The sequence below is a fragment of the Eurosta solidaginis genome, chromosome 3, assembly GCF_040869045.1.
Source record: "Eurosta solidaginis isolate ZX-2024a chromosome 3, ASM4086904v1, whole genome shotgun sequence".
In the NCBI taxonomy this organism is placed as follows: Eukaryota; Metazoa; Arthropoda; class Insecta; order Diptera; family Tephritidae; genus Eurosta; species Eurosta solidaginis.
In genome coordinates this window covers 2,792,964-2,799,510 of record NC_090321.1, presented here as the reverse complement: position 1 = coordinate 2,799,510, position 6,547 = coordinate 2,792,964, and positions in this window count along the sequence as shown.

Genomic DNA, 6,547 nt, shown 5'->3' with positions numbered 1-6,547 from the left:
ATGATATTAGGCCTAAAGAACTTCGTAGTCGCACACCTAGTGCTTGTCCAGTGCGTTTCATCACACAGTGTAGCAGAGTACTGGGAGTCAACGGGTTGATAAGCGCAATACAAAGTTTTATAGCTTCAAAGCTTCCGCAATGAAATTATCAACCTCGACTACTCGAGGGAATCCTGTTACACATAGAAGGTTTAATGATGTCCTATTAATCGTTCCCGAAATAGTCGGGCTAGTAACTTTTTCGTGATTTGTTACCAGAACGTACCGGATCTGTATCCAGAAAAGGACCATCAACATCGATAACACTCCCCAAAACCATCGGGGAGTGTATTTATCGTTAACACAACAACAACAGAGTACTGCATTTACCAAATTTTGAAAGACATTTTGGTAGGCAGCCACTCAGCAGCGACTGCCTTGACGTCCACAAAAAGATCGTTTACGATCACCAACCAGAAAATAGGGGATTAGGATTTGATACACTTTTAAAGTATTTGAAAAGCATACTTACAACTTTTAACAAAATTATCATAGTCCATCAGGTCGGAACTTTGGTTTCCTAAAGCAATTGCAAAGGAATTTTAAAAAGTTTCTATCACTTACTCCTCCTGTCCTCTCTGCCCTCTCCGATCAAATCTTCCACTTCCTCTGGCCATTTTATCACACTACCCCTTCGTTTCTCTCGATACTGCATTTTCCCTTCCTTACCCTAAGTACCACGATTATAATTTACCTACGTACCAAGTTTCAAGTAAATCGTAAAGTTATTTTCGATGTAAAGATTTGTTTTATATGGCAAATGCCACGCCCCCTCATTTTAAAATAGAACAAGGTGTTATTGTATCCGATTACTGTCACCCTCTTAAATATTTTTGTGCATCCGCCACTGCCGTCTTTGTATGCCTATTCAGTATGTAGAAACTGTAATGAAAAATTCACAGCCAGCAATCAAACCTGCTCTGGATGCGAAGCGCCTAAAGTGTTATTGCAAATAACAGGTTGTTGTTGGTGTAAGTGCTGCTGCGCAATAAGGTAATGGATTGCACTCTCAGCCAATTAATTGAGGGCGCACGCGTTCACTGCAAAAGGCACAAGTTTACAAAACCTCAACCGAACAGCTTTGTCTTATATGTGCCTCTCATTCGAAGAAGTATGTCCATTTGTTAGCCGGACGAAAACTACCTAATTACGAATGCGTCTAGCGTGAATCTTAACACGTTCGCTGCCATGTGACCCACCGGTGGGTCACACAAATTTTTCATCAGAGGCCATGTGCACCACCGGTGGGCATACGTAATATGATTTTCTATTCATCATTTTAAAGTTGTTTGTGAGTAGAATTATTATCTTTTCGTCTTGGCACTCATATTTTTTTATATATAAAAATTCTACAGATGTTATTATAATATTTTTCGTTTTATTGGTATTTTAATTCAAGAAGTTTCAAGTACTTAAATTATAATTGAAAACAAAACAGGCAGTATTCAGTTCAAAGTTTTATAACTATAAAAATAAGGAGTAATTGGAATAAAATTTATAAATTTAATAGGATTTTGTTGAAACAGTCTAAGCAAAAGGCTGGATTTCCACCGCATGGGCTGCGGTATGTCGATACCTTTTTGGCTTTCTTGGCTGCTATGTTTCTTCCTTCCTGTTTTGAGATTTCTTGGTAGCAATTGATTCGTCTACTGCTAGAAATTCTCCAGGAGTACGAGCGTTTACAAAATTTTGTTCAAAGATTTCCATTAAGCTCCTAATTTTTTCTAAACGGTTACCTTGAGTTTGGGAATTCTCCGAAAAATGTGTAAATTTCAAAAATAATTGAAATCTGTTTCTCGTCATAATTTTGGGGGCATATGAGTTCTTATAAAAATTGTTAGTGCTCCAGTATAAGGAAATTGACGGGTATTTCACCATTCCCATATACAGGATCAGACCAAGAAATTTCTTCATCTCTGGAATGTTGGTCTCGACCCAGGACTTCATTCGCGACTTCCGAAGGATTTGATTATTTTGGACCCAACTGTTGGCATTCAAATTCGTGTGAATAACAATAAGCTCATACACTTCATCCGTTACCATCAAATTGAATACATCGATCGGTTCCACTATATCGACATCAACTTTACATGTAGTTGATGACTCAAAACTGAAGGACTGCAAAGATGCTCCAATGACATCACTCCAAATATTTGGAACTGGGTTTGCGGAAATACCATCTTCAGACTGGGCATCTGTAGATGATGAATAATCCAGTTCCGAAAGTTCGATCGAATCACTGGAAGCAATGTCTAAAGGGACATAGTCATCCGATCCGGACGACTGCCATAGAAAACGCTGGGTTTTACCGAATAATCCTTATTGGCCATTTTGAACTTATTCAATGTCTATAGAAATAAAAATAAAAAATAAAAAACAAAAAAGTTGAAAATACTATTGTGACCTCCGGTGGGTCACACGGCACTACATATATATATGTATATGTGAGGTGCCACGTACCCACCGGAGCTCACCCTCTTAAAAACACAAATTTTAACAAAAAATGGAAATAAACTAGATATATAACTACTACGTAAAGATGACTTTAAAATAAAAAAAACTATATTGGCACCTTGGTGATGGTTTTTAGTTTGTATGGCGGCAGCGAACGTGTTAATACACGTTTGTTAGATCTATCAATTGATCGGCTTGAGATGCTTACACGGTCAATTTATTGGCCCGCAGAGAAGGCTAAATGATTGAAGAGATCAGGCCTATAACCGGCTGCATACACAATCACTTTATACGTATTTACTGGTGTATTTTATACAAAGTGCTATGCTCCGAAGCAGCACCATCTGGCGACTCAAAGCCATATGTTAGCAGCTTTGTAAATATTTGTATCCACAGTTAGATTAAAAGAGACGCGAAACAAGCCAGCAAAACAAAACAAATAACTCAGCTGAGGTATCTACATATACATGTAGCTGTATAGTAAGGTAAAGCGACTTCGGTAAAGTGTGAAAACTGCGATGAAGATACAAGATGTAAGTACATAAATTGCTCCAATAAATCACGAATGGATTATAGTTCTTAAAATTCGTTGCCGAAGAAATGAAATGATAAATAAATAAATAAATGTAAGGCGTGATAGCCTCCAAAGAGGTTTTAGGCCGATATTCTCCTCCAATTTGCGTCGTGCTCCTTTTAATTTTTCTTACAAATTGGCGGTACGGGACCTACTTATTTTATGCTAACTCCGAACGGCATCTGCAAGGCAGATGAGTTTTCACTGAGAGCTTTTCATGGCAGAAATACACTCGGAGTGCTGCCAAAACACTGCCGAGGGGCGAGGGGGTGGTAGGCGGAGCACGTTACCATCACGCCACGGTGACCGCGGGGATATGATAAGAGTAGGAAAAAAAGTTGCCAGAAAGGATATAAACGCCTTTGTGTACTTGATCTGGACCTCTAGCCGTCTCCTATTATTTAAATAGTCCTCATTAGTAGTAGCAGATGTATGTATGAAGTGCGGGTTGTAGGACGAAACTATCGATCGAGCTCGTGTTGCACGTTCGCCAAGCTAAGACTAGCTGGAGTCTTGGAAGTGACCCAGGTATCAGATCTAGAAGCTAGAAGAGATAAATCCTAGAAAGCTGATAGTATTTTCCAAGAGGGCGGTGGTATTTTACAACATAGGTCATGGTTTTTGATAGAATTTTTCAGGGGAGTTTCAAAAATGCAAAAGAGGGAAATTTTCTGTCCTGCTAAGCTTTGTTGGGGTGGATACCCTAGAAACTAGTTGACTTACTTTGCCAAAGTTTATTTGTTTTGCTTACAGACTTGACTATGGCAGATAAGAGAAGCTTAATTGTTTTGTGTACGTTTCGTAAACAATTTTAAATTATCATAATTCCGCAACAAAACCCCATTTGCATATTTCCATACGGTGGGTTTTGAAGGTTATGGTCAATAAAAAATAGGCTGATCTACCTCCCGTGTGTTTCTTGAGGCCCAGCAGTTTTTTGATGTTATGAGAATGAGGTGCAGGGAGAGACACCGAGGGGTTATGTAGATATAAAGATTTATACATTCTGAGCAAATTATCTTATCACTCATACGCAGTGTTGTTCTTGTACTTCCCCTTTAGTAGATGATGGATAGGCTCCATGATTCAATCACAAGAGGTTTGCTCGACAGACAAATTTTTTGACAATTGCAGCCATTTTGCTCCCAAATCGAATTAACATCCATTAACTGTGTTGTTTCTTTGCAATTTTTCGAAAAATATTAGTAGCAGAAATAGGAAGCAATCAGTTTACAAATACCCGATAAGTACTAAACTGCATAATTCCTTAGAACATTTACAGCCTCATTCTTTTTGGCGAACGATACGAACACAGGAACGATAATCCTTTTGGAGACGATATCGTCAAACAGAATGAGGCAGTTATTTTAATTTTATGATGAATTTATTAACTATGCCATGATCTATTAGTGTGGCTGAACATAGGTTTTATGACGTACGGACACCAAGGAATCGTGCACTTTCGTAAACCTATGAACATACGAACCCTAAACCACTTAAAAATTCATCGATCAACGTGAAAAACTCGACTAGTAAATTGATTCACGTAAAAATGTCATTAGTAAATAATGGAGATGCCATAACGAAATATTGGTACATTGAGAATGTTAACTTATTCATTCCGTATGTTCGGAACATTCGTCTCCATTTAAGAATTTGGGGAATCGGTTTATATTTTGAATATTATGTATATTCGGACCTCGTGAGGTAGTATCAAACGAACGTGTTCCGAATATTCTAAATTAACGTTTTATCCGGAACACTTCCATGAATACTTAACGTAAAGGAGCTTTCCGACATTTCAGAATAAAAATGTAAATACTCCCTGTGTAGCAGGACCGCATATAAGCTGAACTCTTCTGTCAAAGTCAAGACCGGAATATAAAGTTCTAAGACAATAAGCCATTTTCTTTTATTTATTTATTTTTTTTTTTTTTGTCAGACCATGTCGGCTGCGTTTTCAATATCGTCTTATCTCAAAATATTTTTCAAAAACTTCCCATTTCATGATTTGTCACAAAAACGCCCTATATTAGAACTAGATTGAAGAACGCCTCAGAATGCTTTTCACTAACTCCCTCTTATGTCAAAATGCATTGAACTTATGCTCAGGGAGTTTTGAAACAAATTTTGATATAGTGTATTTTTGAATAAAATTCTAAACCAACATAGCTCTTTATCAATTCACGAAATATTTAGTAGAAACTGAATTATTTCCTCCAAAACCTGTTGGCATTTACAAATTTATTATCACTACTAATATACTACTAAAGGTACTTTTCTACTACAATTTTCGCTAAAGGGGATTCAATTATTACCCGTTTTCCTTACTTCGTAAAAGCAACCCGTCCAGATTTCTCAATTTGGGAGTGTCAAAGCTCTGCCGTCATTGAAGAACAAACCTCTAGTAATTGAATCATGGATAGGCTCAAGCAAAAATCAGCAAAATCTACAGTTAAAAGTAACATAACTATCATTAACTTGTGTAGATACGCAAGTTATAAATTTGTATACAACTTTTACGACTCGGAATAGCTTTTATAGGAGCAACATCTAAAAGGTTTTAAAATAAATTGGGGTATTCACGTTACCTCTTTATCAACTATTCTGCGGTGTATTTTTTTTTTGCAAACTGTGTAAAAAATAAAAAACACATAAACACATAAGCTGATATCCAGGATTATGTGAGTTCAAAAAAATATATTCGCACTTTGCTGATACGAGGGATACATTTTAGTTTTATTCTCAGCCTTTGTCCAAATTCTCGTATAGACAACCCGGTTTCGGCGTTGTGCAATCTTCAGTGGTATTATACCTAGCTGTACTTGTACACAGGGTATTATAACTTTGATTGGATAACGGTTGGTTGTACAGGTATAAAGAAATCGAGATATATATAGACTTCCACATATAAAAATCATCAGTATCGAAAAAAATTTGATTGAGCCATGTCCGTCCGTCCGTCTGTCCGTTAACGCGATAACTTCAGTAAATATTGAGATATCTTCACCAAATTTGGTACACGAGCTTATCTGGAAATGAGCGAAATCGGATGATAACCACGCCCAATTTTTATATATATAACATTTTGGAAAACCTGATTATTTAGTAAATAATATACCCAGAATGTTGAAATTTGATTTTATTTTGAAGAAGATAACATACAATAGACCTACGGTAATAGTTCCGGAACGAATTCCTAGGAAAGTCTGAAGCAAGCACCCTTTGAAAATTTATTCAAATACGATTGTACCCCGTTGTTACATAAAATTTTAGGTTCCCTTATATTTACTGATTAAAAAAACAAATATGCCTTTATTTAAATTCCATTCATTAGCTTTAGTAAACAAAAATATAAATTTTATTACCATATAATAATTATTAGCAAATGCGTCATACACTCATTAACATGCTGCAACACAACATCTCCACTCCTCTTCGCCGTTTATTCGCCATCTTAAAAACTTACCGACGGACTAA